Below are 16301 nucleotides of genomic sequence, written 5' to 3' on the forward strand. Positions count from 1 at the left end.
AATCAAACTCACTTTGTACCCTAGGCCAGATCTGGACTGCATGGCTCCTTGTGGGCAGAATCTGGACCGGGACATGAAGAAGCTGTTGCGATGGCAGCAGCTCTAGCTCCAGTGCAGAACATGTAGTAGTGGTGACAGCTCCAACTCTGCACTGGAGCACCAGCTCTGGTTTGGAGCAAATGGTGCTGGCAGCTATACATATGACCTGGAGCACACAGTGGTGGCTCTAGCCCCTCCTGCTTCATCAGCAGCTCCAGATCTGGCTCCAGCACAGGGTATGCAGTGTGGGTTGGTGGGAAGGTAGGGCTGTGACTGTGGTGACCAGCAAAGTGGCCAGAGGGTGGCCAGGCTTCTGTCACCCTTCGATCACCCTCCTGCCATCATGTGCCATTCTGTGGCTCACCACTTCCCCAAGTCATGCTGGTAGTCCTGTGGACTGGAAAGAGCCACTCCGTGGACTGGATCCAGCCTGTAGACTGAATGTTCAAGTCCTCTATTCTAATTAAACAAAGAAAATGAAAAGAAAATCTCCAAACCCTACTTAAATTGGAAAGGGAGTTCCATAACCACTTACATAACAACAGTGTCTGTTACAGCTTGTAAAGATAGACAGGTACAGATCTCATTCAACTTCCTTTTATCTGCTTGTGGTCCTGTAATACTGTGTAGTGAATTGAGGTGAGAGATATGCAGTAGGCTAGAATTAACTGCTTAGGCAGCGTAGCCCTAAAGCAAATCTTCATTGCCATGTATTATCAAGTATACGTTATTGCTGTTTGGTGCTACTGACTCTTGGGTATTGATAAACATAGGTGTAAAATAAGACGGCTTCCCAATGGCATATTCCCACATTTATACACTTCTCCTGATAATATGTTTTCTCCCTCTTGCACCTTATAATGGTGTGATCTATTTTCTTCCTCTTTTAGATGTGCACTGTGTGAGCACAATAAGATCACAGGAATCTAAATTGGGACTCTCTTCCTGAAGAAGGGTGTGTGTACCTGAAAGCTTGCAAAGACCAAATTTTCCAACTATTTAGTTGGTATAATAAAAGATATCACTTCTACCCAAAGAACCTTGCCTTCCAGGAATCTAAAGACACCCAGGGCAATCCTAAAGCAGTATTTTGGACATGAAATGATGGGGCATGCCTATCTCATTGTTATTAAGATTAAGAAATCAAGGGCGTGAGTTCCATAATTGTAAATAATTCACCTGTTTTCCAAAGGAATATATCTTTATTACTTTTTCAGTAAAGGCAAAAGAAAAATATTAATATATCCTTTAAAGAAAAAAGTGGGACTCCTGAAAAGATGCTGCTCTGAGAAGCTATGGTAAGAAGTAAAAAACCATACATTGTTTATTAAACTATGAGAATTGTTATACAGGGTTAAGTGAATATTACTTTGAAAAATTCCACTCCTTGTAAAAAAAACCGTGTCTCAAACCAAATAAAAGTAATGCATGATCTACATTATGAGGTGGGGAGGAGTTGGGGATCTCTATCTTTTGCCTTTATTGTAAAGATTGTACTTTGCTGGGGCACTTAAAAGGCTATAATTATTAAGCAAAATGTACAGATCATAGTGAAGAGACTACATTTTTAGGCAAAATAATAGGTTTTCAACCCATCAAATTCTATGGGCTCTGCAAGCACTCATGGACTAGTGATGTTGAATGCGATTGTTTTTAAGAGCTCAAATCAGACCTTTTAAAAGAGCCTGATTTTCAAAGAATGGGTGCTTGGTACATGTTTAGAGTTTATTAAGTCTAACATAAATTATTTTTTCTCACTAAAGCGAGTTTCACTGGCAGCCAACACCTATAGAACTAATACTAGTGAATGGACCAGCAGATGTCACTGTAGCTCTGTTATTCATCTTTCCTTTTTGATGGAATTCCAGTTATTTTCTTTTGGTCCCAGCCGATCAGCTTTTTTATTTAACCATTGTCTTTTCACAGCTTAATGCATCATAATATTTGTAATTCATGTCTTCTGTCATTGCGTTTTGAAACGGGCATACATCTTAACAAACAAAATGCAAGCCTAGGAGTAACACTGAAATACTGACACTATCAGACAGTCCACAGGATGCAGTCCACCAGACAATGCTATGGAAGGTAGTGATAAGAAGTATAGACAAAGAGCTGGGGTACTCAGTGGAGGGCATTGTCAGAGATATTAGAGTTTAGCCTGAGATAACGATCAAGATCCAAACTTCCCTGGAGGTCAAGTGTGATGCACTTCAGACTCATCTCTACTTCTCATATTCTGATTTTGTACATTTGTTCAAAAAAATTAAAATACAATAATGACAAAGGGAATTTATACTTTTAAATCATTTTGGTAACAGCATTTTAGGTAAAGTTCCAAGGCCATTTAGAGCCATGGAGTAGACATTGTTGGGGTACAGGGGAAACAGACATTGCTTTATGTTCATCAGGCCATGAAATAACTTTTGAGCCCACAGATGGGGAGGAGGGTGCTGGCTTAACATCCTGGCTACAGAGTATGAATGGAAGCCACTGCTACAGTTGGATACACAGCATGGTAGGTAAATTCCAGAATGGAAATAGAAGAAACTTCTGAAGACCACAGGTAGAACTGCTTTCAGATTTAGTCATATGTGCCATGTGAAAACCCCATAATCTAATCTGATGTGAGATTACAAAAAGAAACTGTGCTTTTACATGTGGTGAGGCTGGTTTTTGGAATCTACTTTTGTCTTGAATAAATAAGTAATATGCTTCTCCTTCGCCTCGAAATGATAACTTTTGGACCCAAAGGAACTTCTCAACTCCTCTCTCAGTGAAGGTAAACGAGGAACAGTTGTATAGTCAGAAGCAATAGCACTTCATTTAGTAATATATATCAATTTTAGACCTCTAGTCACTAGCAGGTGAGTTTCTTCCAAACCAAGCAAAATGTAAACTTTTGGGCGCAAGCATGAAAAGCTGTCCCACTGGAACTCACACTTGGCAGACGTACTGTACCCATGGCCATGTGGTAACTTAAGTTCACGATAGGGATTTTTAAATCAGCATTTGGATACCACTTTCATACTGCCAGCCACTGGAGGCGATACCATTACAAATAGTAGACAGCTGTGCACCTCAATTATCTATGGAGTCTGAGTTAAACTTTGGTGTAAGTTGTTGAACACTGATGAATTATTTAGTAAATATTAAAAAGGTTCCCAGACTGAAAATTTACATCTAGACCTGGATATGCCCCAAATAAAATGGTGTTCAGATCCAGGGTTTTGGTTCAGTTTGTTATTGGCCAGCTGCCACGTTTGGATCAAGAGCCAAATTTCAAAGGTTGGGAGTGTTTTGGGGTTCTGTTTCAGGTCCATTTTTAGTATTAGAGACCTAGCATGCCATGTTATGCTAAACTTGGGCCTTGCCATCATTATCAAGATATAATGTGAAGCTATTAATTCATTTCACTCTCTGCAAGTTACTGTGACCACAACCTTAATTGTTTCTTGAGGCTCATGATAATGTGGCCTCTGGCTTATAACAAAATTACATGCCAAATCTCACAAGATGGCAAGAGGAAAAGGAACGGAGGTCTCTCTGTGGAGCTTTCTCAGTTGTAAAAATCAAGGATTTTGAGAGGAAAGAAATACCCCTTTGCAAAAGACTAGCCAATTTCAGAAAGTTTGCCTACAGGTAGTTGAGTGTTTTACAAACGTTTATCTAAACCTCATCAGAAGATTATCCAAAACACTGTGCAACTCTGTTGTATTATGTGATTAACAGTTATTCCTGCTCCTTGTAAAATCCTGAAAGCACAGAGGTTTATAAAATTCTACTACAAAGTCAGCCATCACCCATCTCAGCAAAACAGTTTTACTCCTTTATGAATACAGAGAAATACTCAATGTTTTTGAACTTCAGAAAAAGGACATATTTATGTTTCCTTGGAATGAAGATTTGGGACATATAATAATAATTATCTACACTAGTCTCAACATCCAACTGCATCCAAGAACTTGCTACAATAAACATGAAACCAAGTTCCAAATTCTCTCTTGGCTCTAGCTTGCACCGTGGAACCAGCTCTCCGACTTCCTGCTTGCTGCAGCCTTCATGCCAACAAAGGTTAGAGCTGTCTGGAGGCGGCTCTAACATGTACCAGCTGTTAATGATGTTGAGACTAGGGATTGCAAGTGTACATATGTTCAAACTATTCTGATCTCCTCACCAAAATTAATACCTCAAAGTGCAGGACTGTAGGAAAAAAGGGGCACGTCTATATGAGATGTTTAATGAGTTGCCTAATTAGCTCCACAGTAAACATCTCAACATCTACATGTGTAGCCCTATGAGGCCACAGGAAAGTAATAAATTCTGCAGTACGGTAATACTTGTACATAAAAGTACTATCCTGCTGCAGAGTTTTTTTCACGTGCAGCAATGGATGTGTAGACATTGACCCAGCTGGCTGGGGCATGAGGGTACGTCAGTATGGGAGCTGCCTGCCAGCTAGATCAATACTGGAGCCCCCTTGTGCCCCAGCCAGCCCCTCCACAGCATGTTGCACTGGGTCTGAGCTGCCCTGGGCTGGTAGGCAAACCTGCAGGGCCCCCTGCCAGCCGGGGCTGCTCCAATCGGGTTCAACATGCTGCAGTTCCACATGCTCAAACAGCACACCTAGGGCCTATAAACTCTGGCACAATATGCACTGGATTTTATTGCTTCAAATTAATTGCACATGTAGACATGCTCAAGGTGTGGGAACTTATTCCAGTATCACTATGCACACAGGGAAATTCATCCTTCTGGTAGAATCTCGAGTGAGGTGTTTGCACCCCATTGCCACTTCCTCTACAAGCAAAGAAAAGTTGACAACACCCCCCTCCCCATGTTTCTGTACCATAATTATCTTATTAGAACATAACACGCTGCTTATGGCCATGTGGCTTCAAAATTTCTCTCTACAGCTAGGGCAGAAGTTTCCTTTTTTCTGTGTTAAATTCCACTGTGTTCTATGTATGACACACAATTCTGAGAAGCAAGTGATAGGAAATGGATTGTGTGTATATATCAGATATACTAAAAGTAGGTTTGGATGCTCTCATAAACATCTCCAGGTGTTCCATAAATTAAAGTTGCTATAAAATAAAACAGAGGGGAGGCAGTCATTTTAAACAACACCATGGCGCTAGATACACAGGATAGCGCTCTTGACAATCAAGAAAATCCTACATAAAACAGCTCCTCTTCCTTGCTGTCCTGATAAATATTTTGTCCAGTCTATCACTCAGTAAAAGGACTCCACAGAAGGAACATGACAGGATCTTAATACTTGTCCCCTTTAACCTACACTATTCTGATAATCACAAAGAGTTAAAGTAATAGTAAGGAGGTAGAATGGTTTCTAGGTCTCTAAGTGGTTCAGAGGATTATTAATACAGTACAGAGATGTTTTCCATTCAAATCCAGCCTTTCAGTGGAGATCTAGGCCCTGACCCCAAGAAGTACTGAATGCTTAGAGCTCCCATTGATCACAATGGGGATTCAGCACTGATGAAAGGGGCCACATTGGGGCTTCCCTGGAAATGGAAGCATTGCAGTTAGTATCTAAAGAATAGGTGCAGCACAGTTATCAAGCAAAGGGAGTTCTGGACAATTCATCCAGTATTCTGCTCTGCTCTTTGGGATTTATAGAGGAGTTAGTGCCAGTTTTGTTTGTGGTTTGTATGATGCAATCCTCTATCCAAGAGCAATGAAACTGAGACCGTCACCAACCAGTTTCCTGGAGGGTACAGGACACATTAGACTTTTGTGCCTGCTCATGAAAGGTGTTACACAACAAGGCAGGCTGAATTCTGTCTCAGCAAGCACCTGACCCTCTTCTTGAGTGTTGTCACTGATTTTAGGGGCCCCATGATTAGGCTCCTGAATGGGATTGAACAAAAACTGGAAAGCACATAGCTTGACAGTAATGGAGAGCAGCAGTTATGCTTAAATGTATGGATGGATTTTGCACAACATTTCAAAAGGATCTTATGTTATTTGAACAGCTTCATCTACCTGTAACTTGCTCCTTTTTATGTACAACTAAGATAAAAATGCTATTCCCTGTATACATTGCCACTATATCAGAATCTGCCTCGCAATGCTTTATTAATACAGATTGGGATCTTTGCCCTTGGATGATACTAAAGTTTCTCCTTTTTCAGTGTGAGCTGCAAGTTTTCAGCACCTCTCAAGATCATTACTGTGAGCATGAGTTAGATATGAATTAGCAGATTGTAGGCTACAGCCTCCATAATACATTGATAGTGCCCAGAGTCATACACAAGGCTGCTGCTCCATTATTACTTTATCTTTTTGTTAAGCACACACACTTTATAGATTGTACATATAATGCAGGTAGCTGGTTTTAATCAAAGCAAAACCAAAGCATGTTGTACACTTGATCAGCTCTGACTGGGCAATAATAGAAAAGGAAAAGCTACATTCCTACCCCCTCAGCTGATCAGTATTATATTACTAATATAGACAATATAAAATAGCTTGCTTTGTTAATACCTAATATATCAGGTATCACACATTCATTGGAAAAGGCAAAAAAACCCCAATCCATGTCTGGTTTCTGACGTTCATACTGATGCTAAAAATGCATGTTCTGTTGTCGATTTTCCTTTCTTTGTTTTAGGCTGATAGGGAAGGAAAAGGGAATACAAAAAGTTGTGTGATCATTGTTTGGATGATAGCAACATAAACCCCTTGTATATGTTGACTCATTGCAAGGAAAAAAACCAAAATGAGACCTGCACAGTGGGCTAAACCCCACCCCTCACTATATGTCAGAATGCAATGGGATTGCCACAATGGTGCTGTGTAGCTGGTAAACAGTTCAGAGGATGGTGGTTAGATGGGAGGAAAGATGTGAGGCCCTAATGCAAGCAGTCTGTGGAGCATCATTTTGGAGCTCAGTGCAGGGTTGGATGGGTGCACTTTTTTGTGTTGCTAGGAGTATCAACAGCTGGTTCACCCTCATTGCACACTAGGGTTAGAATCATAGAAAATGAGGGTTGGAAGGGACCTCAGGAAGTCATCTTGTCCAACCCCCTGCTCAAAGCAGGACCATCCCCCATTAGATCATTCCAGCCAAGGCTTTGTCTAGCCAGGTCTTAAAAACGGCGAAGGATGGAGATTTCACAACATCTCTGGGTAGTGTGTTCCCGTGCTTTACTACTCTCCTAGTGAGAAAGCTTTTCCTAATATCTCACCCAGTGGTTTTCAACCTCTTTCCTTTTGTGGATCCCTAAAAAAAGATTGAATGGAGGTGCAGGCCCATTAGGAAATTTCAAATGGGAGTGTGGACCCCTCTGAATTGTAACTGTGGGCATTCATATACTTTTATCTTTTATGAACCCCTTAGACCAGGGGTTGGCAATTATTTTGGATGGTGGGCCACTTAATGAGTTTAACAAGCTGTCAACCATACTCATAAAATATTTCAGAAGGTATCATTTTAACAAATTAGTGATAACAAAATATACTAAAAATCAAACATCTACTATAACCTATTTTAATTTTATTTAAAAAATATTTTGTCCTGATTTATGTTTTTTTGAGCCATGTAGATAGAGGTTATCACATAATAGCTCAAAATTAGTCTTACTTTTGTATATTGTGTATGGGGAGGGGGTGGAAGGGTGTGTGTGGTGTGGCTGTGTTGGGGGAGTGTATGGTGGTGGCTGCCAGCATCCTAGGTCTTAGGAAGGAAGGAGGAGGGGACAGGGGGCATGTGCTGCAGAGCTTGCCCAGGTGGTGCTGTGCAGGTGCGTTCCACCCCTGCCATACGGCCCCACAGCTGCCCGTGTGATCCTGTGCGTGGGGCTGAGCCCCACCTGGGGCAGCCTATACTATGCTTCCATCCACACCCACCCTGTGCCCACCAACAGCACCACCCTGGCCCTGCCCCCAACACCAGCCTCAGCCCTGGCTAACACAAAGCTTCCTAGTGGGGCTGCTTCTCCTCCTCCTGCCCTTGCTGTGCTGCTCCAGGGTCAGGAGGAAGTTGCAGCTGAGCGGTTCCTGCTCCTGGCTGGAGTCCAGCTCCAGCTCCTGGCTGCCTTCTACCCACTTGGCCACCCATAGGTGGCACCTCATTGCACTAGGTGAGCAGAGCAGATGAAAGGTGATTGGGAGCTGGAGCCCTGCACACTGTGGCAGGAGACACCTAGCTTCAGCTTACCCCCTCAACATGGAGTGGCTCTGCAGGAGCAGAGGAAGAGGAGAAAGAGCTTCTGGAAATATGGGGAGCCAAACAGTACCCAGGTGGCTGCAGTAGCAGCTGGAACAGCTTCACCGAGAAGTTACACTGGGCTGGGCCTGGGGTTGGGTCAGTGCTGTTGTTGGGCATGGGATGAGCGTGGGTGGGAGCAGAAGGGGCTTGACCCCATGCAGAGCACCACAGGGGCAGCCATGGGCCAGATACAATCAACTGGCAGGCTGGATCTGACCTGCAGGCGGTATTTTGCCCATCCCTGCCTTACATGTAGTCTGTGGACCTGTGGGTGGTCCACAGACAACAGGCTGAAAACCTCTAATGTAGCCTAAACTTCCCTTGCTGCAACTTGAGACCGTTGCTCCTTGTTCTGTCATCTGCCACCACTGAGAACAGTCTAGCTTCGTCCTCTTTGGACCCCCCCTTCAGGGAGTTGAAGGCTGCTATTAAATCCCTCTTTAGTCTTCTCTTGTCCAGACGAAATCAGCCTAGTCTCCACAGCCTCTTCTCAGAAGTCATGTGTGCCAGCAGTCCTAGCTATTTTGGTTGCTCTTTGCCGGACTCTTTCCAATTTGTCTACATCCTCTCTGTAGTGGTGGGGCCCAAAACTGGACACAGTACTCCAGATGTGGCTTCACTAGTGCAGAATAGAGGGGAAGAATCACTTCCTTCAATCAGCTGACAACAGATCAGCTCGTCGTTCTGACCAGCACCCAGGTTGCCAGGGCACTTGTGGTAGCCAGGGAAGAGCTAAAGATTAAGAACTCCACAGATCTTTCCTCTGCCACTACTGGAATACCTTTTCTTTCCCTTAACCCCATCACCAGTGATCCCTGAACATGGACCTCGAAGCCAGCTTTGTTCTCAGTAGCAAAGCTCCCTGGCTGCGTCTATACAAGATGCCGACTGCACATTAGCTTGTTACAACCATGCAGTAGCATCGTGAAGCACAAAGCGTGATGCGATGCTACTGTGCAGTAGTAATGAGCTATTGTGAAGTCAGTGTCACCAAGAAGCTGCTCAGGGATGCCACTGTGTAGTAACACTGGTTACTGCACAGTCATTTAGTACCTGTGCATGCTAAAGTACTGGGACTGAGGGGGCAGCCTGTTGGCCTGTATAGAATCTCTCTGCTTTGGCATAGCTGACAAAAGCAAAGAAATGTCTACGGGGGGTATGCAAGTAAACAAGGCCAAGCACTATATTTTTCACTAGGATTCAGGTTTCCTCTGAGTGTGAAATCCAGTACCTGTCTGTGATAGCAAGAAATAAAGCCACCTACTTTGAAAGGAGTAAAGCAAAGCTTCTACAGAGCCTCTGATGTGGTTGATTCTCACCTTTTTAAGCTTCTTGGACCTGCCGTTGATTCCCAGTGACACGCCAGCCTGAGATGTTGCAGTTTATTCATTGCTGGAGAATCCATACGAGAAAAGATTATGTAAAAGGAGATACTAATCCCTTTGCTGGTGGATCCTACAGTGTGCAGGGATTGTGTGGGTCACCTGACAATCCTACACAAAAGAATGTAAAAGATTTTTGTTAATACTTTCACAGATGCAGCCCTGTCAAGTGCACAGGGCATTTGCCTAGGAGCCAGGAGACTGGGTTCCATTCCTGAACTTGCCACCGTGCCAGTCTGTTAGACAGTAGCCTCCATCGTATAGGACAGACTCTGACTGTATGTTTGAACAGTGCCATGCACGAGGGAACACTGACCTTAGTGGGGCCTCTAGGATGATGTTGTTATCACTATACCATTAATGACAGTATGTTCTACATAGTTAAACACAATTAAGTTTTTTTGCTTTTGCTTGTTTGACATATTGGCTGAAAAATGAGACTGTGGCACATCAGACTGGGTTTGTCGATCAAGCTGCACTGTGAGACAGAGAGTGATTCAGAATGACTTAATAAGATCTGATAGATGTGACCCAACGTGATGCAATGTGAAGTGTTGCAGCAAGATGCACAGTCAGCCCCAGGTTGGGAGGTGCAACCTAAAGCACTTGCATAACACCCAGTGGTCAGATAATTGACCTGGACAATTACAGATTTGCCCCCAATACTCTGATGTCCTCATTCACTATACTAAATATTCATAACCTGTAAATAGCATAGTTATAAATAAATGGTATCAGATATTAAGTCACTGCACACCTCTGGGAGCTTGTAATTTGCTGCAATAATTTAGAATTTGTTGTGAGTGTATTAATATGAAGCATTAGCCTTTACAGAGTGAGTGAGAACAGCCCCTTCTTTAGGCTGCCTAACTCCATGATAAACTTCTTCTAACTCTAATTGAGAAGAGCTCTAAGATCCCTCTAATGTAATTTGTAGTTGAAACTTGAAATGTGGCACTGGGGTAAATCCAAAGCAAATCAGAAAAGTAATTTTTTTTGGCCCTGTTAAAACTTGTCCACATTTGGCCAAGTTATAAATAGTTCAAATCTATCATATTCCTGCAAGCACCTTGCTGCTCAAATCTCAGATCGTTCTTCCTGCAGGGTGGGAACTGTGCCTGTAAGGAATGAGCTTCCAAGAAGGAGGATATGTTGACATTTTATCCCCAGAACTATTAAGGAAGGAGGCTCCCCAGCATGCCCCACTCACCCACTCCTGCTTCCATGTGCCAAACCTGGAAGTGACTGGTGAAGCTATTTCTGGCATGTCCCTATGGCTACTCTTAAGCATGCCAGAGACAAAAGTCTTCAGGAGCATCATTCACTGCAGAATTTGTGGGTTTGATATGTGTGGATGGGAGTGGGTGGGCAGAGCATGCTTGGATCCTCCCTCCTTGAGAGTGTTGGGGACATGATGTTGACACCCTCTGTCAGGGATGCACAGTCCCCACACGGCAGGAACAATGTTCTGAGATTTCTGTTCTGTGAAGTTGTTGCTTTGTGCGGTTAGTTGGTACAGGGCACAGGAGAAAGCTGCCCATGGAGTCATGGAGTCTGCCCGGCCCAGTGGTGCATGACTCTGTGCCTCCATGTGTAGCTTCCTGCCCAGCCCAATGGCACGTGGCTTCTGCCTGCAGTACCACAATCTGCACATGCTAGCATGAAGCCAGCCCAGTTTTGTTTGAAGGCATGTGGCAGTGGGCCAGGCCAGCTCCATGCCAGCATGTGCAGTCCCTGGGACTCAGCCAGAGGCGTTACTGCGGGTTCTGCCTGCCACGGCTATAAGCTCCCTGAGGGCCCACTGCCTCCTGCTGCTGAGTTGCCAGCAGAGGGGACAGTGCACCCCAAACCTCACACCTGCCTACAAACCCCACACACATACACTTTCAGCCCCCCAAACTGCTTTACGACCCCCCACAAACCCCACACCCACCCACAAGCCCTACATACTCCCATATCCACTCTCCACACCCATCCACACACATACCCCCCCACACACCCACACCCCTTCACAACCCCGCCACAAACCCCATACTTGTCCACATCCTCCCACACCTCCATAAGCCCCACACCCCTTCATGACACCTCCACAAACTCCACACCCACCCACAAATCCCACACACCTGCCCACACCTTCACAAATCCCCACCCACACACACTTCACACCCCCCCACCATACGAAGTACCTGCATATATTTCTAAAGAAGGTTCAAATAGTGTTATATTTAGTTCAATTTGTGTAAAAAAAAAAAAAAAGTAATTAATTTAGCATAAATTTGAGTTTTCCTGCACATAATTTTGAATTTTTCTGCGCATAATTCCCTGGACTGTACAGAGTGCTTGCAGCAGGAACTCTGATTTTTCATGAAGAAATCCAGTACATAATCTACAAAATCAAATGCCAAAATATATAGGTATTTATAATTAATTTTATTATAGTGAATGAGGCACTGGTAGGCTTTCAAAACTGTAAATATATCAATAAAACATTGTGTATATATATATCTCAGCCTTTCATTTTAATCATGGACTTGAGGTTTTTAATCAGAGGATTCTCAACTTTTTTCATCAGAGAAAACCAGGATCCCTGGTGATTAGACTAGACACTTCAAAATAAATGGCTTTGTTGAGCACTTGTACCCAAGCCAGTAGGTTGCCATAAACAGTTTTTTAGCACTAAAAGAAAAGTCACAGGTACTACTGAAGGGAAATGAATGAAACTTAGGGCTTGTAGTGATTACTTTATCCCTACAAAGGGAGAGATATTTAGCCATGTTAGTCTGAAGTGAGGCAGAAGATGAAGTAGAGAGACACTTTATAAACTAACTGCAACTTAGATGCATAAGCTTTTGTGAGCAACAGCTGACTCCATCAGATACTGCGAAAGGAATATGTAAATTAAAGATATGAGTAAATAACCTGGAAAAATGCAATTTGTAACAATATCATAGACTAGAACATGCACTGCTAGATTCAAAGCATGTTGAGTTCTTGTTCTCAGCAAGACGGTGGTCTCCTTAAAGATGCAAGAAAAAAACTATTTGATGATTAGTTTAAGCCTGTTTCTGGGAATGGGGGAAACTCATGACTTCAGAATAAAGTTGAATGATCCAAGCCCTTCTTCCTGGGTTCCTTTAGCTTTGGTCTATGCATTTGTTCTCTGCTGGTGGCTATTATTGTATTGAGCATGTCCCTGATTAGTTCAGTTGCCTTGCTATTTGGAGAAACTTCTCTATGGTTAGATCTATTTCTTTCAACAACCTTTTTTAAAGATAGAACTGTGTGTCCCACGAACAAATATCTTTATTTAGGGAATCTTTAATGACTCCAAAGTTAAATGTCTTTAAGATGCAGAGTTCTCAGCTGTGTAATATAAGTAACTGTTCCCCTTCTTCGCTATTTGGTTTCAGGTAAAAGACAGTATCCCTCTATGGCCTCATTAATCTTGGGTCAAAGTACTTGTCAAACACCTTGCCCAGTTGTTCCAATTGGGTCTCATTCGTAGCAGCAATGTTTCACTTGCTTCTCATCCTTTTTGTCCCAATGAGATAGTTAAACAGATTTATCTCCATTTTCTCATTTTATTCCCATAGCTAGCTCTGTATGCAGACTCAGTTCTTACTTCCTCAGATGCTGCATTTGTGCAAGGCCATTCCTAATAGCCTAATTCCCTCCATGCTGTCCATTTGTTCTGTTTTTAGGTGCTGCTTTAGAGCCTTTTAATTAAGTTATCTTCCATGGGTGCAGCCCATGGATGGGCGTTACATTTCCAACAAGGAATACACTCTTTTAGCACAGCAAAACTCAGCTGCATAGCCATTCAAGTAGTATTTCTTGGGGGAAAAAACATGGTAGTTTCACAAAGAAATATTAATTCTTTATAACTACAATTCCTTGGCAAGGCAACATTTTTCGGTGCCTCGTCTTATGCCTGTCCATTTACACATGGCACCACAGGGCATGCCTTCTTCTTCCAGCATCCCAGGAAACTGCATTCCTTGCCCCCCACCTCTCATCATACGTCTCCATGGATTCTATCATGCTGAACTCTACTGCCCTGGGGAGGTGGAGCCCAGGTCTCAGATTTCCACAGTCACACTGCTCAGCATTGTCTTTCTTTATGGACTTGATAACGTCCTTTCTCCCACATGAACAGGGCAGGAATTCACCTCCTCTGCTCTGCCAGAAATAGCTGTTCCTGCTGAGTCAGCACATCTGGCATTATTTATAAGTCAGGCCACAGGAAGGGCAGTGAGGAGGGGGCTGTTTCTGTCAGGTTTGAACCTTTTTGTGAGGCAACCATGGTAGCTGCTATGCTACAGAAACCAACAAGTCGTTACAGAGACCCAGGGCACTGAGCAGGAACTTGTGGGTGGTTGAGCCTTTGTCCAGGTCCTCTCTTTTACAAACAGAAAATGCAATCAGTGAAGGAGAGTCTCCTCAGGGCCTTTTGTGAAGCAGAGGCAACAGCAGAATCATGCTGGGCAGTGGGGCAGCCGGGAAGTCCCCTTGTGATGGGTACAGAGACTGGCTGCTGTAATGTGTTAAGATCATGGCTGGGATGAAGGGTAATCCCTGTGTCACCTCCTTCCTGTAGCAGAACTAGTACCAGAGCCCTCTTCCTGCTGCTGACCTCCCATGGGTTGATGATGTGGGTGAGTCACTGAGTCAGCACCTGCTGCATAGCCTGCGACATCTTCTGCACTGCATCTCTTGCTGTGGACTTGCCTATGCCAAACTGGTTGGCAAACTGGAGACTGCATGGCCAGTGTCTCTGCTGTGTCTGTGTGGCTGTACAGAGTGCAGCACAAGAACTGCTGAACTCCCAGCAGCAGCAGTGGCAAGTTTGGGGTCTTTGCTGCCAGGTATACATCAGACCTACCACATTGGACCTACAGGACAGTCAGGCCTTTCCTGCATTCATTTCCCTGAATTCCTCTTTCCACATGACTTTGCTACCTAGCTTCCTTCAGTTGTCAAAATGTGTCCTTTGGTAGGGCAGGTGGACAGGAGTGGGAGGGACAGAAGTGCAACTCAGTTATACACAACTTTGCCCCTCCATTTATTTGAAATGGAATGAACTCATGAATAAGGTTATTATCATAGACTCATAGAAAATTAGGGTTGGAAGGGACCTCAAGACATCATCTAGGCCAACCCTCTGCTCAAAGCAGGATCATCCCCAACTAGATCATTCCTGCCATGTTTTTGTTGAGCCGGGCCTTAAAAACCTGCAAAGGTAGAGATTGTACCACCCCTCTAGGTAATCTATTCTAGTGCTTTATTACCCTCCTAATGAGAAATTTTTTTCCTAATATGCAACCTAAACTTCCCTTGCTGGAACTTGAGACCATTGCTCCTTGTTCTGTCATCTGCCACCACTGAGAGCAGTCCAGCTCCATCCTCTTTGGAACCAACCATCAGGTAGTTGAAGGCTGCTATTAAATCCCTCCTCTGTCTTCTCTTCTGCAGACAAAATAAGCCCAGTTCCCTCAGCCTCTCTTTATAAGTCATGTGCCTCAGCCCCCCAACCTTTTTTGTTGCTCTTGACTGAACTCTCCAATTTGTCTAAATCCTTTCTGTAGTGGGGCCCCCAAAACTGGACACAGTGCTCCAGATGTAGCTTCACGAATGTAGAAAAGAGGGGAATAGTTAGTTCCCTTGATCTGCTGGTAACACTTCTACTAATGCAGCCCAGTATGCTGTTAGCCTTCTTGGCAACAAGGGCACATTGTTGACTCATATCCAGCTTATTATCCACTATAACCCCCAGCCCTTTTATGCAGAGCTGCTGCTTAGCCAGCTGATCCCAAGCCTGCAGTGATGTATGGGATTGTTCCATCCCACGCGCAGGACTTTGCACTTGTCCTTGTTGCACCTGATGAGGTTTCTTTTGGCCCAATCCTCCAGTTTGTCTAGGTCACTCTGAAGCATAGCCCTACCCTCCAGCCTATCTACTACTTCCCCCACATTGGTGTTATCCACGAACTTGCTGAGGGTGAACTCCATCCCATCTTCCTGATCATTAATTAAGATATTGAACAAAACTGACCCCAGTACTGACCTCAGAGGCACTCCACTTGATACCAGCTGCCAACTAGACACTGAGACATGGATCACTGCTGATTGAGCCTGATGATCCAGCCAGCTTTCTATTCATCTTACAGTCCATTCATCCAACCCATGCTTCCTTAACTTGCTTGCAAGAATGGTGTGGGAAACCGTATCAAAAGCCTTGCTAAAATCAAGGGGTTTCATGTCCAGTGCTTTCCCCACATCCACGGAGTCAGCCATCTCATCTAGTATCCACTTCAGATTCAGATTCAGTCAATTTGGGGGACAGTGATTCGATTTGGTGATTCGAATCACTGTCCCGAATTGATTCAGTTGAATCTGATTCAGAGATTCAGCTGCTGCTGAACTGGCTGAATCTCTGAATCACCCAGGCCCATCCCCTGCCCCTTCTCTGAGCCCCATCAATGGCTTCCACACCTGCCCCAGCTCCCAGCACGTGGGGGAAAAAAAGCCCCCACTCACCAGGTGCTGCCAGGTAGGGGGGTGAGCCCCACTGCCCCCCACTGCATGGGGGGCTCTGCCACAAGTTCCCTGATTCCCCCCACTGTCCCAGCCCCTCCCATGGCTGCCCC

Source organism: Gavialis gangeticus, unplaced genomic scaffold, assembly GCF_001723915.1.
Source record: "Gavialis gangeticus isolate Ggan-Ray unplaced genomic scaffold, GavGan_comp1, whole genome shotgun sequence".
Taxonomy (NCBI): Eukaryota; Metazoa; Chordata; order Crocodylia; family Gavialidae; genus Gavialis; species Gavialis gangeticus.